The sequence below is a fragment of the Mauremys reevesii genome, linkage group 2 (assembly GCF_016161935.1).
Source record: "Mauremys reevesii isolate NIE-2019 linkage group 2, ASM1616193v1, whole genome shotgun sequence".
Classification (NCBI taxonomy): Eukaryota; Metazoa; Chordata; order Testudines; family Geoemydidae; genus Mauremys; species Mauremys reevesii.
In genome coordinates, this window is record NC_052624.1 from 276,188,628 (window position 1) to 276,205,617 (window position 16,990).

Genomic DNA, 16,990 nt, shown 5'->3' on the forward strand with positions numbered 1-16,990 from the left:
GCAGATAAAGCTATAGCATTATGGGTTAAATATAGCTCCTAGAAACTACAGCCCTCTGCTGCACCTTTGGCTTCTTCTGATTTGGTAGCATCTTAAACCCACTTTGCACAGGTGTAAATGACTCCCCCAGACAGTGGCTAATAAGCCCTGTTGTCTCCAAAGGCAGCTGGTGAGGGAGATATGGGCACGCCTCTGCTCTCACACTGGTTTTGCATTGTTACGAATCCATTGACTTCAGCGGAGTTATGGAGGGTTTACACTAATGGAACAGCATCAGGCCCCGCGTTTGCTGCATGGAGCGTGGACGCTGTACTTCAGGGAGTGGTGTTAGTGCATGACACTCTCTGGCCCTGCAGCCTTGCGCCCTCTCCCCCCCGCTGCACGCCCCGGCCCCAAGGTGCCCCCACCCGCGGCAGCTCCCCCCCTCCGCCCTGAGGCGCCCCCCTGCGGCAGCTCCCCACCCTCCGCCCTGAGGCACCACCCCGCCCCAGCTCACCCCTGCCCTGCCTCCTCCCCGAGCACGCCGTTGCTGCTTCACTTCTCCCGCCTCCCAGGCTTGCGGCACCTAAGCTGATTGGCACTGCAAGCCTGGGAGGCAGGAGAAGTGAAGCAGCCACGGTGTGCTCGGGGAGAAGGCGGGGCAGGGGTGAGCTGGGGCAGGGAGTTCCCCTGTGTGCTGCCTCCCCGCTTACTTGCTGCAGGCAGCCCTCCCCGCGCTCCCCTGCCCCAGCTCCCTCCACCTAAATGCCAGGGCGGCCGAAGATCCAGCCGCCACGGTCGCTGCTGAAGAAAATGGCGCCCTCCAAATCCTAGTGCCCTCGGCAACCACCTAGGTCGCCTAAATGGTTGCACTGGCCCTGGGTTGGGGTGGGGTCTCCAGCACTGGCAATTTTAAAATCAAGATTAGATGTGTTTCTAAGAGATCTGCTCTGGTTCTAACATAGCCTGCATTGTACAGGAGGTCAGACTAGAGGATGGACTAGACTCAGGTCTAGAACCCCAGCCTTCATGCTGCCACCCAGCAGCAGCTGTAACCAGTGTCAGCTCAATGGCCCTGGGACCCGCTGTGGATACAGACCATGGGAAGTCCCGCCTCAAAAGGTCTGACAGGCAGCAGCCTCATGGCTCCTGATTGGCCCCAGGCCCTATATGAACCCAACAGGTGTTCTAGGAAGTGTCCAGGCAACAAGCGTGGGTCTTCTGTAGCTGCCATGACCATTTCTGCTCCTGAACTCCTGGCTTTGTCCCTGGCTTGACTTGGACTTTGCCTCCTGGACCATGAAACCTGACATGGACTCTGACCCTTGGTATCGACCCTGGCCTGCAACCTGACTATGAACTCCTCCACTACTCCCAGCCTCAGGTTTGCCTCTGCTCTGAACCTTGATCCTGACTGCCCTTGTTGGGATCCTGACAGATGATCGCAATGGTCCCTTCTGGCATTATCATGTCCATCTGAGCAGCATCTGAGGAACTCAATCCATGGAATGTTCCAGAAATTCCCAGGCCATTGTGAGATGTTTGCCAAGGCTTAGCAAAATTAAGGATCCACTTTGCTATGGTACTAAGCTTTCTGCCTCCCACTCCCCAAATATATAATTAGGAGCAGGTGATTCAGTTTAGTTCTAATTGACTTTCCTGGCCAGTGAAATTGAAAGGCATGGGTGCTGGAGTGTGGGTGTTGGGGTGCAGCTGCACCCCCTGACATCATACACAGGGGTGTACAGTTTGGTTCAATGGCTCTCAGCACCCCCTATACAAATTGCTCCAGCTGCCCTGGAAGCAGGCAGTTTCCTGCCTGTTCCCATTCAGTGAGCCTTGGTTACTGACCCTGGCTGGCTGGAGGAGCAGCAGAGAACTCGTGCTCCAGAAAGGCAGGTGTGGGGTGCTGCCAGCTTGACTCTTGCTGCAGTGTGGGTATGTAGGAGGCTGGAAGGACACTTGCTGACTGAGCAGCCTTTTTGAATGAGGAATGCAGGCGGCCTGTGAATGAGAGTCTTGTGGCTGTACAGCCAGGAGGGGAAGACCCAGATTAATCTCTCCCACGCCACATGTTAACGAATGAAAAGGAAAATGTCCAAGTAGTTAAGCCAGTGGGACCAGCGCAAGTAGATTGGGTGCTTCCAACAGTGAGAGGACATCCAATCCCACCTTTGGATCCCTGCTCCATAATCCCACCATGCTTCCAGCCCCCCACATATGTACTCTCCTCCTTTCGCACGGTGCTCCTGTTCGGTCACCTAAGCAAGAGCCTAAATAGAACCTTTGCATTAGCCTCAGCGGAGCTTTAGGGCAAAGTGCCCAGCTGTGGGGTATAAAGGACTGTGAGATACATCTGAGACCTGAAGTCACCAGCTGGACTCCCTTTTCGGAGTGGGGAACTGAGTGGGCAGCATCCCTGCAGCTAGAGAAGGGGGGCTTGGGGTCTAGCCTGTTGGTGAGTGACAATGCTATTCTGCTTTCCTTCCTAGACGTGGGGCATCCGACTCCATGCCTATGGTTATTCCTCCATTCCAGGAATAGATCTGATTTTTTGTTTTTAAATTATCCCTTTTTAAAATATCTTTACTAAAACTCCACCCAAATCATATACATATAACATGTACTTAAATGCCATACAATCCATTCAAATAAAATGTTACATTCAAACACCTCCTAACTAAGGGTACGTCTATACTACCCGTCGGATCAGCGGGTAGCGTTCAACGTATCGGGGATTGATTTATCGCGTCTCGTCTGGACGCGATAAATCAATTCGCTAATCGATGCCCTTACTCCACCTCAGCAGGAGGAGTAAGCGGAGTCGACGGAGGAGCCGCGGCAGTTGACTCACCGCCCTGAGGATGGCCAGGTAAGTCGAACTAAGATACTTTGACTTTAGCTACCTTGTTAGAAACAATACCAGCTGTCTCCTTCCTGAAAGGGGGCTGCAGTTCAGCTGAAAGGCCTCTTGTCCATGACTCGGACCATTGGTGCTCTTGGATATGTGGGTATTTAAATAGCAGCCATACACCCCTTCATTATTACTATTTGTTTGTACAGACCAAGACCTGCCTGTGCTAGGCACACCACAAACAGAGAACAAATGGTCCCTGCCCCAAGGGGCTTACAATCTAAATAAAGCCCGAATTCCCCACACTATGGAGTCTAATCTTGCAAGTAATCTCAGACCCTAAGGGGGCTACTAACATGAGCAAGGGTTACTCATTTGAGCAATAGTTTCTAGGAGCAGGCCCATAGTTTTTACAGTGCCTTCGGATACTGTGTGAGAGAAGGTGCTAAAATAAATGAAGTAAATACACCCCCTCACTCCACGCCATAACATCAACCTACCGCCTCGTTCCCTATGGAAAATATCCACAAATACCATGGACAAATATATTTGAATGCACTCCCTAGCATCTCTGCCAAGCCAGGGCTGCCATCCGTTATTCATTGGTTAGTCACTAGCCACTTCAATTAGAAAGAGCATTAGCTCACAGGCAATCAATTCAGCAGATTACGGTGGTATTCCCTGCCACTGTGCAATGGGATCTAAATGACCTCTTTGTTTAAATGATGGAGAAAGCATTTAAAGTAATGTCCCTTATGGATAGACTCCAGTGCGCGTGATGGCTTACTTAGAGCATTCAATATATTCATCAGTGAGGGAGAGTGAAACCAGGAGTTCTCCTGTTAGAAAGACGAAGGTGAAATGTCAAAGGAGCCAATTGTATAGATCTAAAGTACAATCATCTCTAGTGCTTCCTCCTTTCACACTGTTTAGTGCTCTTTTCTCTTTCTTAAAGGCCCAGGCAGTTAAGTAGGAGTCTGAGGCAGTGAATAAGAACCTGGTATTCTTAACCTGTGATAAAGCAATTTAAGGGGCATCTTAACTATCTTGTGGCATCTAACTACATAGGGTTTGATCCTGCTCCTATTAAAGTCAATGAGAGTTTTTCTTTCAACTTCAGTGACAGCAGGAAAGGTCCATATACACACCTGTACTATATTAACTATTAAACCCCATATCACGTGAAACTCTGAATTTCAGCTTGCTACGAACTCAAAATTTGGTTCGGGTGGATCCAAAGGTTTCCTGAAGTCCACACACATTCCGCGTCAGTGTGAGCCATTTCAGAGTTTTGCACTGAAATCCTGGAAAACCGAAAGCTTTGCCTGTTTGGAGGTGAAGCTAGATGATACTCAGCAGTTGTGATTGTTTCACTTTGAGGTTCGGGGTTTGCTGGAACCTGAAACTCAAAGGATGTATTTAGCATGTCATCCCAAAGCACTAGAACTATGGGCCAGATCCTGCTCTCATTTATACCAGTGAAAATCTGGAGTAACTCCACTAAATTATCCTAGGCTTACACCAATGTAACGGAGGGCAAAAGTTGACCCTCTGTCTATAAGAAAGTACTTGAGACCCTACTTAAGTGCAGCTATCCCCGCAGCTGTTTAACAGTGCATGTAAAGCCTACCGGATAGCATAAAAGAGACGAGAACTTCTGTGTCCAGTCAAAGCAATACGGGGGAAATAGGGTGGGCATGATGTAATTGTCCACACTGAAATGTAACCAGGACAGCGACATTAACACCCCAATACTTGTGCATGCAGCTGTGGCATCTTTAACAATCAGAAATAGTTAGCGCTGCAGTTTTACTGTCCACCTAGAAGACAGCACAGCGCCTTCTAGCTCCACCCAGGACTGGAAGGCTGCAGGATAAAAACTACCATTGTATAGATTGTAGCAGAAAATGATGAATCCATATCCATTCCTCTTTGCTGTTGTCAAGGTCTGAGTTCAAGGTTCTGTGCTTCCCCTGTTTCTGCTGACGTCATCACTGACACTTCAGCGTAAATAGCGCAACCTCCTTGGCTAAATGTCAGAGCTGCCCTCATCAACAGCAGGAGAAATACTGATTAGGGCAGGTGATATAAATGGTAGTGTAGGAGAAACTCATTTGCACAGCCAAGTGCACGTAAGTTACAGTGTTTTGTTATTCACATCTGTCTCCTCCTCAGTTTACCCCTGGTGCGACTTGCCATCCATGAACTGCTTACATCAGGGTTGAATTTGGCCTGGAAAGTTATTTTAATTGTAACATTATTTTGCCCCTCAGTCACACGGTTATTGGCTGCTATGTGGCCTACCTAACCCATCTTCATGATACATCGGTTACTACTGAAGATTGGTGTCCTTTCTGCTACCATTCCAAGTGTAATGGCCGTGTGAATTAAATCAACAGTCCTTCTAGCAGATGAAACAGCAAATACACCCCGAAGCCTGAGTATGCCTTGCCCATCCTAAAGCAGCGGGAAAATAAAGGGTAAAATATGTAGACTCCAGCTGTCTTTATTTACTAAAATAGAGTTCCTTGGTGCGCAATAGCTACACAGCTTAATTAAGATTGCCACTTTATATATATATTTTTGTTACCATTACCAGCAAAACTGACTTGACAGCACTGCCCAATGCAGCATTACAACTGTGGTTCCCTGTGACGGGGCGGGACAGCCCCGCACTGGTACAGCAGGGGTTAACCCTTCTTTGCTAGCAGAGGAAGCCACGCCCAGGAAGTTCTGCTGGGCATGCTCCAACTGGCAGACCGGTATAAAAGCCTGCAGGTCTGCTCAGTCTGGGCTGGCCACTGGGGGAGAAGGATGCAGACCGTCAGCTCCTGCAGGAGGAGAGCCAGTGAGCCTGGACCGGGGCGTCAGCCGAGCTGAGGCCGTACCGGAGACCCCGGAGAGGGACGCCTGCCGCGAGGGACCTACGGGGGAACCGCTCCCACAACGCCGACGTCCGGCCAGACAGGGTAGGAAGTGACCCAGGGGATCGTAGAGACTGACAGCCTTAAAGCTGCAGTACCGCTCGGCGTGTTGCGGGCGGATCCCCGCCGAGCGGGTGGCAAGGAGAGCTTGCCACAATCAGGGCCCTGGGTCGGGGCTCGGTGGAGAGGGCGGGCCCGAGTCCCCCTACCCCGCCCCGAAGGGGGCGTCTATGGACTCCGGCCGCTAGGCCGTGCTGCCCCGCCCCGAAGGGGGCATCTATGGACTCCGGCCGCTAGGCTGTAATACGCCGGCTGCCAGGGGCAGACCGAAGGACAAGTGAGTGGCACGGCGCTAGGCCCCCAGCCCGCCCCTGCCACAAGGGGGTGCTGGGGTGTCAGACCCGTCACATTCCCAGTGTAGAACCCTGATAGATGCTGATGACATTTTGCACTGCAATATTTTATGCACACATGTTGATTAAACAGACCTTTCACTTCAATGACTTCCTAAATGATGAGTTAATGGGACTGATCTGATGCTATCTGCATGCCTGCTTCAGAAACACTGTGCTGAACGGAGGTTCAACATATGTGTAGAGTAAGTCATTGTTTTAGAATGAAAACTAAGGGGGGTGGTGTGTGAACCTGTGCAGTGCCTAGTAATACGAACCTTGGATATAGTAACTTTCATCCATAGATCCATAGACCAAGGAGATATAATATTTACCTATTTTACAAACAGGGAAACTGAGGCACAGAGGAAGTGACTGGGCCAAGTCAGCGGGTGACTGGCAGAGCTGGGAACAGAGATGCTTTCTCCTGATTTCCAACCCAGTGCTTTGCCCATTTACTGCTCCTGTAAATATTAAATTCCACCCAACTAGTTGCCAAAACACATTTTCCTTTTCAAATTCCATTTTTTTAACTTAAAATGTTTTCCCTGTGCTAATAGCTTACGTCAGTCTGCAGCACTGTCCAGACAGCGACATAACATAATGTAGCCACCAAATTAGAGCCAAGTGCACTCTTATCTGTCGGAAAGCCCATTCTCGGCTGGTCACCTTTCAATCTGCCTTTGTCAACGGCTGCTCTGCACGACAAAGCAGAGATACAGTAGATCTGTTTTCAAAATGTGGCAGGCATTGCTCTTTCCTTGTGAAATGTACATTTCTCTGTAAGGTGCCCGTAAACTTCAGTTCCCAGCATTCATACCATACAATGGACACAACAATACAGAAAGGGGCCTGCTGAAATATACACCACTGGTACATAACAGGCCAAATCGTGTCTGCCTTACTGGCACAACACTAGGGTTGTCTCTGTTAATTAAGCATGTTTTTAAGCATGCTAGACTCAAAACAATTCAAGCCCCATTTACATACAGGAAGATGAGAAGCCTGCAGAGGGAGGCAATAGGGCTTTCTGGTGGAGACAGCAAGCTGAGCACACAGTGGGGCTTCCCGCCTCCTGAAGCAAGTTCATTGAACTTTGGAAGATACAAGCAAGGGCAGAAATCATCCTGGCATCCATCCTTAGACAGACTCTTGCAAGCTGAGAAAGATGGGTCCCAGGGCAGGTGCAACCACTAGGCGAACTAGGCGGCTGCCTAGGGTACCAAGTAGCTGGGGGCGCCGAAAAGCGCGCTCAGGGGAGGCGGTGGAGTGGAGGTGAGCTGGGGCAGGGAGGAGCGGGGAGGGCTGCCCGCATCAAGTAACGAGGGGGGGCAGGCACGGGAACCGCTCCCCGCCCCAGCTCACCTCCACTCCGCCTTCTCCCCTGAGCATGCCGCCCCTGCTCTAATTCTCCTCCCTTCCCAGGCTTGCCGCGCCAAGAAGCTGATTGGTGCGGCAAGCCTGGGAGGCGGGAGAAGTGGAGCAGCACCGGCGTGCTCAGGGGAGAAGGTGGAGTGGAGGTGAGCTGGGGTGGGGAGCTGCCTCAGGGGGGCTGCCTGGGTAGAGGGGGGGCAGGGAGCTGCTGCAGGGGGGGCGCCGCAGGGCTGGACGTTGCCGCAGGGGGGGCTCCCCAGCTCTTCCCCCTGCCCCTGCCCCTGCTCCTGCTCCGCCCCAACCCCACCTCTTCCCGCCCCCGCTCCACCGTAGCCCCTCCCCCACTCCGCCCCCACCCCGCCCCCACTCACCTGAAGACTGTAGCCAGGCCCGACCCTGCACTCACCACATGGTAAGTGCAGCGACCTGGCCACAGCCTGCTCAGCTCGGGGTGGGAGCTGGCTACTTCCTGCGGGAAGTGGAGTGACCCGGCCACAGCCCCAGCCCCAGCCTGCTCTGCTCCCCTGGCTCCCAGGCTTGGGAGGAGGGGGGAACCGCCCCCCAGCACTCGCCAGCAGTGCGGCTGGGAGCCAGGGGAGCTGAGCAGGCTGGGGCCGGGTCACTCCACTTCCCGCAGGAAGTAGCCTGTCCCCCTCCCACCTGCCCCCCCGGAGGTCTTGGGTCACACACACACACACCCCGTGGAGGCCTGGGACAGGGCCCTACACAGCTCCCCTGCAGAGGCCTGGGGCCAGCCCCCCCTCTCGCCCGTGGAGGCCTGGGGCCCCACACAGCCCCCCCATGGGGGAGCTTTATAGGGCACCAAAATAGCTAGAGATGGCCCTGGATCCTTGGGCCAGAGGGGAGTGCAAGGTGGAAGTTTCACCTAGAGCGTGAAATATCCTTGCACCAGCCCTGATGGGCCCTTCAGCCAAGAGGTGGCGGGTGGTTGAAGTTTGAATATAGGTGAGAAACCTACTTAGGTACGAAAGAACAGGGTGCCAGCTTCCCTTGTGGAAAGTCCTGACTGTGGGAAAGTCAGTCATGGCTGGGAAGATGAATGTTTCTTTCACCAGTCAATCTTGAAGAAAGCCTGTGTCTTGCTAGATTAAGTTTAAAAAAAAAAAACTTTTAGAAGCATATTTTGTTTTACTTGTGACTCTATCTTAATTCCTCATACTTCCACTAACTTAACCTTATGTGTAATTTGTTAATACATTTATTTCACTTTTACCATAAACCAACTCAGTGCTGGGTTTAAAGGGAAGTGTGTATTCACCTCAGTTACATTAATAAGCTGCAAAGTGTTTTTGTGTCTCTAAAGGAACAAGTGAATCGTATTTCTCTGAACTGTCCAGGAGAGGGCCGGATATTACAGAGGACTCAGTTCGGGGAAAATTCAGGACTGGGAGTATGTTGGGACTGCAAGTAGTAACTAAGGTGGTAAAAGTCACTGTGGGACTGTAGACAGGCTGCTGGTGTCAGAGTTGCTGAACCAGGGTGTCTAGCACTCAGACACTTGGGGTCTGACCAGCATGCTGGTAGGCTGATTGTGAGCAGCCCGGGTTGGTAGCTACAACAGTGAAGCATTGTGAGGCACCCAAAGCTACAGGGCTGGCTGACGGTGACACTACCCCTCTTTGGTCTGGATTGAACCGCTAGGTGAGTGACACAGATGGTGTTACTTACTGTCCTAATGAGGTGACAGAACTACGGTATGAAAAGAAACAGTCACTGAGCTAATTGGATCTGAACTTTGTGACTCAGGCCCCTCACTGTTAATGGAGCCTGTTTTAGGGCAATCATTAGATGGATAGTTAGGATGGTGAGTGATGGCTGGTGGATAGCAGGGAATCCTTGCATCATATATGCTGAGTGTAGCAGTGCTGAACCAAACACTTTCTGTTGATCAGCCAGCCACTCTGTAGCTCATGCAGCAGGCATGCCCTGCACAATACAGCATGTGATAGCTATAATATACTGCACATGAAATCAATGAGATTGTAAGGAGAGGAAGCAAGTGTGGAATTTGGCCTGATTTTTTTTTTAACCAAAAGTGTTGGAATATTCTGAAAAGTGGCACTGTAGAAATGGCATTGGAAGTCTCCATCTCCATAGTTGCTATAACACATTTTCTTACATTACAAATCTAAAGTTGTTTGGTTTAAGACTGCCCATCTTTTAAATTAGCACAGAATCAGAGTCAAGCTGGGATCCATTCTGACATGTGCATCATTGACACAATTGTATCAGAATGAAATTCTACCCTCAGCTAACGTCATTGAGCTTGATTCCAATCCCATTTACACTGGTTTTACACTGATGTAAACCATTTGACTTGAAGAAAATTACTTCTGATTCACACTGTTAGTGAGATCAAAAACAGGGATACTGGTTTCTTGGCCCTGCAATTGGTAACTGACTTGGTACCGCAAGACATTTTGATAATTGTATCTCGTTCTAGTTTTTTTTAACTTGGCATAATGAAATGGATTAAAAACTGGATAACTGATAGATCTCAAAATGTAATTTGTAAAACATCCAATGGCTGGGACAAGGTATAATGAAACCTAATGGCTGGGAGTTGAAGTTAACAATGTTCAAACAAGAAATAAAATGCATGTTCCAATAGCTCCGTTCAGTATTGGAACTGATTACTGACAAATGTGATGGTGGTCTTCAAATCAATACTGGATGTCTTTCTAAAAAAAACGCTCTGGGTTCAACCACATCTTACTGGGTGAGATTCAGGAATCACTGGGTGAAATTTTATGTGATCATAATGGTCCCTCTTCTGGCCTTAAAATCAGTGGGTGAAATCCTGGCCACACTGATATCAATGACAAAATCCCTATCAATTTCAGTGAGGCCACATTTTCACCCTATGACTCTGTTTCCTTACAGTTGCTGGTACCTATGGCAAAACCATAACCTTGAGTCTATACCCAGCCTATCAAACTGAATACAACTGAGAGTACATATAAGATTCGAAGGACAAAACTACAGCATGTGATTTAACAAGTAACCGTTTTTAGACAGCGATGGATTTATCACAGCAGTTGAGATCTCTATTGCTGCGTGCTTTCCATTTGCCAAGCGCTGTGTTTATTTCTGAGCATGATGGATGAGTTGTACTGGTGATATACAATGTGGGATGTTTTTAGCCCAGCCTTAACATTGCTTCTGATAATAATTTCAAGCAGCATGTGGTATACACGCCAAAAAGAGTTTCCTCCCTCTCCTTCAAATGATCTAAAATTGGACTTGCATAAAACCAAAGCACAGAACAGGTAGCACAGGTGCTGCTGGCAGAGACACTCCGGCTCTGGCTACACTAGAGAGCTTATGGTCGATTTAATTAATCCACCTCCAATGAGTGGCGGCAGCTATGTTGGTGGGAGAAGTTCATGGAGGATAGGTCCATCTATGGTGGGAGAAGTTCATGGAGGACAGGTCCATCAATGGCTACTGGAAGGATGTGCAGGGATGGTGTCCCTACCCACAGTTTGTCAAAAGCTGGGAATGGGCAACAGGGGATGGATCACTTGATGATTACCTGTTCTGTTCATTCTCTCTGGGGCACCTGGCATTGGTCACTGTCGGAAGACAGGATACTGGGCTAAATGGACCTTCGGTCTGACCCAGTATGGCCGTTCTTTATGTTCTTGTGTCCACACTAGCACTTAGATCAGTGTAACTCAAGTTGATCGGGGGTGCCTTATTCACACCCCTGAACAACATAAATTAAACTGGTGTAAGTGATAGCGTAGACATAGCCTCTGATACCTGCTTAGCTATAGTCATGGTCATTGTTTTGAAGAAAAGTGCCCATTTATCTTCTAGAAAAGTTTCTCAACTACCAGTCTGTGGACCGGCACCAGCCCCTGAGATCTCCCTGACACAGCCGAGGAAGGTGGGAAGTCGGTCCCTGGCATCAAAGAGGTTGAGGAAACACTGTTCTAGAACACTTGCTGCCTTTGCTCATGTGAAGTGGCCTGATTTTTCAGAGGTACTAAGTGGTCAGCTCCCACTGACTTCAGTTGAAATTGCAGCCGCTTCACACCGCAGGGGTGGGATGGGGAAAAATCAAGCCACTGATTTAGATGCTTAACTTTAGACATTCAAGTTGGAAAAATATCTCCTGAATCTCTCTCTGCCTCCATTTCTGCCACTGCTCCCTCTAAAAGCAGGGTTTAATGATAATGACCTACCTCTCTCATGTGCTCTGATGCTAAGTTCATTAATATTGGTGGTTTTCAATAGAGATGGAGGGTGCTGTAGCAATGCACAGTAGCATTATTGGACTCACACAAAGATTACAGAGGTTAAGAACTTGCAGAAATTTCTTCAGAATATTTTTGGCAAGTTCTTAAAATAGGCCTAAGAAAAATTGGTTTATTTTATCATGCTGCGGCTACATTCCCTTAAACAGCTATGTCACTGGCATCTGATACAGTGTGGTGCATCTTAATACTGATTTATTATCTGGGTCCGGCTGGTCCAGAATATATAGTTTCCTTTCTTTCCTCCTCTAATCCACCTGCTGCTACTTCACCTCTCTCTCCACCTCAGGCATCTCTCTTCTGTCCACCTCTAGCAGTTGGTCGTGAATCCTAATGTCCCTGGCTCCAGTTCTGATCTGAGAAACTTCAATTCCCACTCGCTTGAATGGGTGCTGAGGACATTCCGCCTCTCCCAGGAGGTGCTCACCATCTCAGAGTCAGGCCCCCATCTCTTCCTCCTCCCTCATCATCTTTATTTTCTCTACCAGTCACTCCAGAGTTTCTTTTGAATAAATTATCATCTAATCACTGCTCGATGGTCCTCTTTGTGCCACCCCAGATAATTTCTTCCTTACTCCAGCTGCTGAGAGGGAGGTTGTTCTTGTGGCTACGACACCAGCAGGACCCTCAGGAACTGAACTCAGGTCTCCTAACTGCTGCAGATGCTGTGTGACCTTGATCAAGTCACTGGAATCTCTCTGTACTTCCGTTCCCCATCTGTAAAACAAAGATACCATTCTGCCTCTCAACCTTCCATCTTGTTTATTTACAGTGCAGCTCTTTTGTACACTGACTCTTTCTTATTGCACAGGACCTAAGATGATAGGGCCCCTGATTTCCACTGGGGCTGCCAGGTACTACTCTAATACAACTTAGAAATGAATGCTACTCTGTGTTCACAGCTTTCAAACACTGGCACACAGGTATAGCTGTAGCTGCCTTTGGTTTCTTTAATTGCATCTCCAGCCATAGAGTTTCCACAGTGATATAAGGAAAAAGGAATATGGACAATCATCAAGCAAAATCTCTCAACTGAATGCTACTTAAAAAAAAATTGGAGATACCTTTCATGCAATCAAACCCATAACCACAGGCATACTGCAGCCTCTGGCCTTGTCACATTATATAACACAACAACAGAGAGATTAGGTGCTATGTTTAAATAGAGGGAACTACATGTGAATACAAGAAAATCATTAGTAACCAAGGCAACTAACTGTGATGGAACCTTTCTCATAACAAATACCAAAATAAGCTATAGGAAAAAATAAAACCATTATAGCATTCAAAAAAGCATTGCCACTTTAATCATGCCCATAGTATCAGAATTCAAATCACACACAGAGAGAGACCCAGGCAATTAATACAAATATGTTAAGTATTGTTTGGATAATACTTTAGCACGTGCATATGCAACTAGAAATCGTTGCTTCACCGCTCTGGGTAGATTGTCATTCTATTTTAGCCACCAGCCAGCACTGAAGTGGTTTGTATAAATAAGTCTCCATACATGGCTAATTTAAGGACAGACAAGGGCCCATCCTACAGAAAGTCATCAATATTTTAGGAAACACTCATTACCATGAGAAAGATACAAAAGCATGTTATGGATTTTAATTTTTTTTTTAGTACAACTTGTTTGATTCAGAATATGGTGCAAAGTGACAGAGAGAGAAGGGTTGGTTCATACAATGGGGGGATTTTCAAAGGCACCTAGGTAATTTAGGAGAACGAGCCCCAAGTCAATGGGACCTGTGCTCCTAAACCACTTTGGTGCTTTTGAAAATGAACCTCTAGGCACTGGCCCTAGGAGATGTGGCTTCTAGTTCTGTCACAGACTTTGTGCATAACATCAGGCAAGTCATTTAAACTCTCTGTGCCTCTCTTTCCCTCCTTGAAAACACTCAGAATACAGGAACCTGAAGGCCAGATTGCCACCAATATTCACCAAGAGAAAGAAAAGCCTTTGCAAAACTAGTCACGTCTAATTTACAGCAGGAGAACCCACGTACATTTGAAAGTTTTGGTGCTGGTAAGATAAGCCCCCAAAGGTTGGGTTGCTTGCGTGAACATACTTGAGTGTGCAAAACCAGGTGGGATCTCTCAGCAGAATACCCTGCCTTTCTATTTCCCCTGCCGCAAAATCTTAGTTGCTCCCACAGATAGTTTCAGCTAGAACATGGAAGTGAAGGGCCACAAGGCCGTTGGGAAAAAAACAGGGGGAAATCTTAAATACTAACAGATTTATTTTGGCATAAGCTTTCGTGGGTAAAAAACCCACTTCTTCAGATGCATGGAGAAGTGGGTTTTTTACCCACGAAAGCTTATGCCCAAATAAATCTGTTAGTCTTTAAGGTGCCACCAGACTCCTCGTTGTTTTTGTGGATACAGACGGGCATGGCTACCCCTCTGATGGGGGGAAATGTCACCCCAGTGTTTGTGAATCCTGGAATTGGCTTGCTTTGTCTTTGGGGGAAAGGGTGAGGACCTTAATTCATCTCATCCAATGTGTCTGCCCTGATTCTAATTCACGGCTATAGTCTCAATGGGCCAGGTAGTAAGTTAAAAAGCAAATGACAGAGCTACAGTTGGGACATCAGTCTCTGTTGGCTTACGGCAGCTATTTGCCCCTTTCAGGCAGAGTTCAAAGTTGCGTTCTGCTTTATAGAATCGTAGAAATGCAGGGCTGGAAGGGCCTAGACTATCCCTGGCAGGTGTTTGTCTAATATGTTCTTAAAAACCCTCAATGAAGGTGATTCCACAGCCTCCCTTGGTAACTTATCTGAGTGCTTAACTACCCTGACAGTTAGACAGGTTTTCCTAAAACTAACCTAAATCTCCCTTGCTGCAGATTAAGCCCATTACTTCATGTCCTATCTCCAGTGGAGAACAATTGATCCCCATCCTCTGAACAGCCTTTAACATATTAGAAGACTATTTTCAGGTCCCCCTCAGTCTTCTTTCAAACATACCCAGTTTTTTAAATCTTTCCTCAGAGGTCAGGTTTTCTAAACTTTTGATCATTTTTGTTCCCCTCCACTGAAATCCAATTTATCCACATCTTTATGGAACCCAAAACTGGACACAATACTCCAGCGGAGACCTCACCATTGCCAAGTAGGGAAGGATAATTATCTCCCATGTCTTACATACAATACTCCAGTTAATACAGGATAATATCAGCCTTTTTTGTAACTGCATCACACGTAGACTCGTATTCAATTTGTGATCTGCTATAGCCCCCAGATCCTTTTCAGCATCACTACTCGTTATTCCCCATTTAGTAGTTGTACATTTGATTTTTTTTTCTTCCTACGTGCAGTACTTTGCACTTGTCTCTACTGAATTTCATCCTGTTGATTTCAGACTAATTCACCAAGGACATTTTAATTCTAATCCTGTCCTCCAAAGTGCTTGCAACCCCTCCCTGCTTGACGTCATTTTATAAGCATACTCTCCACTCCATTATCCAAATCATTAATGAACATATTGAATAGTACTGGACCCAGGACTCGCTCCAATTTGTCCACATCCTTTCTTTAGTCAGGGGCCCAAAAGTGGATGCAATACTCTACAAGTGGCGTCACCAGTGCCGAATAGAGAGGAACAATCATGTCCCTCGATCTGCTGGCAATGCTCCTACTAATGCAGCCCAATGTGCCATTAGCCTTCTTGGCAACAAGGGCACACTGTTGACAAATATCCAGCTTCTTGTCCACTGTAACCACTAGGTCCTTTTCTGGAGAACTGCCGCTTAGCCATTCAGTCCCCAGCCTGTAGCAGTGCATGGGATTCCTCCATCCTAAGTGCAAGACTCTGCACTTGTCCTTGTTGAACCTCATCAGATTTCTTTTAGACCAATTCTCCAATTTGTCTAGGTCACTCTGGATCCTTTCCATACCTTCCAGCATATCTACCTCTCCTGCCACCTTAGTGTCATCTGTAAACTTGCTAAGGGTGCAGTCCATCCTATCATCCAGATCATTAATGAAGATGTTGAACAAAACCAGCCCTAGGATAGACCCCTCGGGAACTCCTCTTGATGCCAGCTGCCAACTAGACATCGAGCCATTGATCACTACCCATTGAGCCTGACAATTAAGCCAGCTTTCTATCCACCTTGTAGTCCATTCATCCAATCCATACTTCTTTAACTTGCTGGCAAGAATACTGTGGGAGACAGTATCAAAAGTTTTGCTAAAGTCAAGATATATCATGTCCACCTCTTTTCCCATATCCACAGAGACAGTTATCTCGTCATAGAAGGCAATCAGGTTGATCAGGCATGACTTGCCCTTGGTGAATCCATGTTGACGGTTCCTGATCACCTTCCTCTCCTCCAAGTGCTACAAAATGGATTCCTTGAGGACCTGCTCCATGATTTTACCAGGGACTAAGGTGAAGCTGACTGGTCTGTAGTTCTCTGGATTCTCCTTCTTCCCTTTTTCAAAGATGGGCACTATATTTGCCTTTTTCCAATCGTCCAGGACCTCCCCCGATCACCACGAGTTTTCAAAGATAATGGCCAATAGCGCTACAGTCACATCAACCAACTCCCTCAGACACATTAGATCCAGACCCATGGTCTTTACTCCTCTCCTGGCTCCCACCATTCCCCTAGCACTGGCCTCCTTTCTGTACCTTCACATAATCTCTCCACTCTTGGTTTGAGAGCCGCCTTTCCTGCTTTGCCTGCCACCTCTCCATCTACTCTCAAATCTCAGGTGACGAGCCCTTCCATTGCTCTGGCACTTTGCCCCTATAAACCCTCAAGGCACTTCACAAGGAACTTCACTGGCGCCCTCATCGTAGCAAATCCCAAAGGGACCTGGCTTCCTGGCAACTTGAGCACCACCCCGTCTAATCTCTGCCCAGGTGCTTGAGGTGGTCTGGCTGTAAATTCAGTTTATGTCCATCACTGGCAATCTTGTCGTGTTGCCGAAGCTTTTGAGACCCATGTGATCACCGGCCATGTAGCAGCATTCTTCGGTACACGTGCTTCAGAATTCATTGGTCTTCCTTTCTCTTAACATGTCCAGACCCAGAAAGCTGCCAAAACGGAACCAGTGCTGATGGAGGTGGTTGCTGGGTTCAGCTTCGAATATCCTCCTTTCTGATCTGATCCTGCCATTTGATACGGAGCAGCTGATGATGACCATGTGAAACAAAAACATCAATCCGGTG

At 47.9% G+C, this 16,990-nt stretch overlaps 1 long non-coding RNA gene across 3 annotated transcripts; it reads left to right on the forward strand.

Annotated features, from left to right (window-relative positions):
• The first annotated feature begins 1,197 nt into the window (after positions 1 to 1,197).
• LOC120396787 lies at positions 1,198 to 11,487 on the forward strand. Of its 3 annotated transcripts, none has more exons than XR_005593385.1 (3): positions 1,198 to 1,363; positions 2,786 to 2,851; positions 11,367 to 11,487. It is a non-coding gene; the product is annotated as an uncharacterized LOC120396787 (long non-coding RNA). The 3 variants fall into 3 exon arrangements; XR_005593386.1 differs by lacking the exon at positions 11,367 to 11,487 and adding an exon at positions 10,428 to 10,659; XR_005593387.1 differs by lacking the exon at positions 11,367 to 11,487 and adding an exon at positions 6,500 to 6,632.
• The last annotated feature ends 5,503 nt before the right edge of the window (positions 11,488 to 16,990 follow it).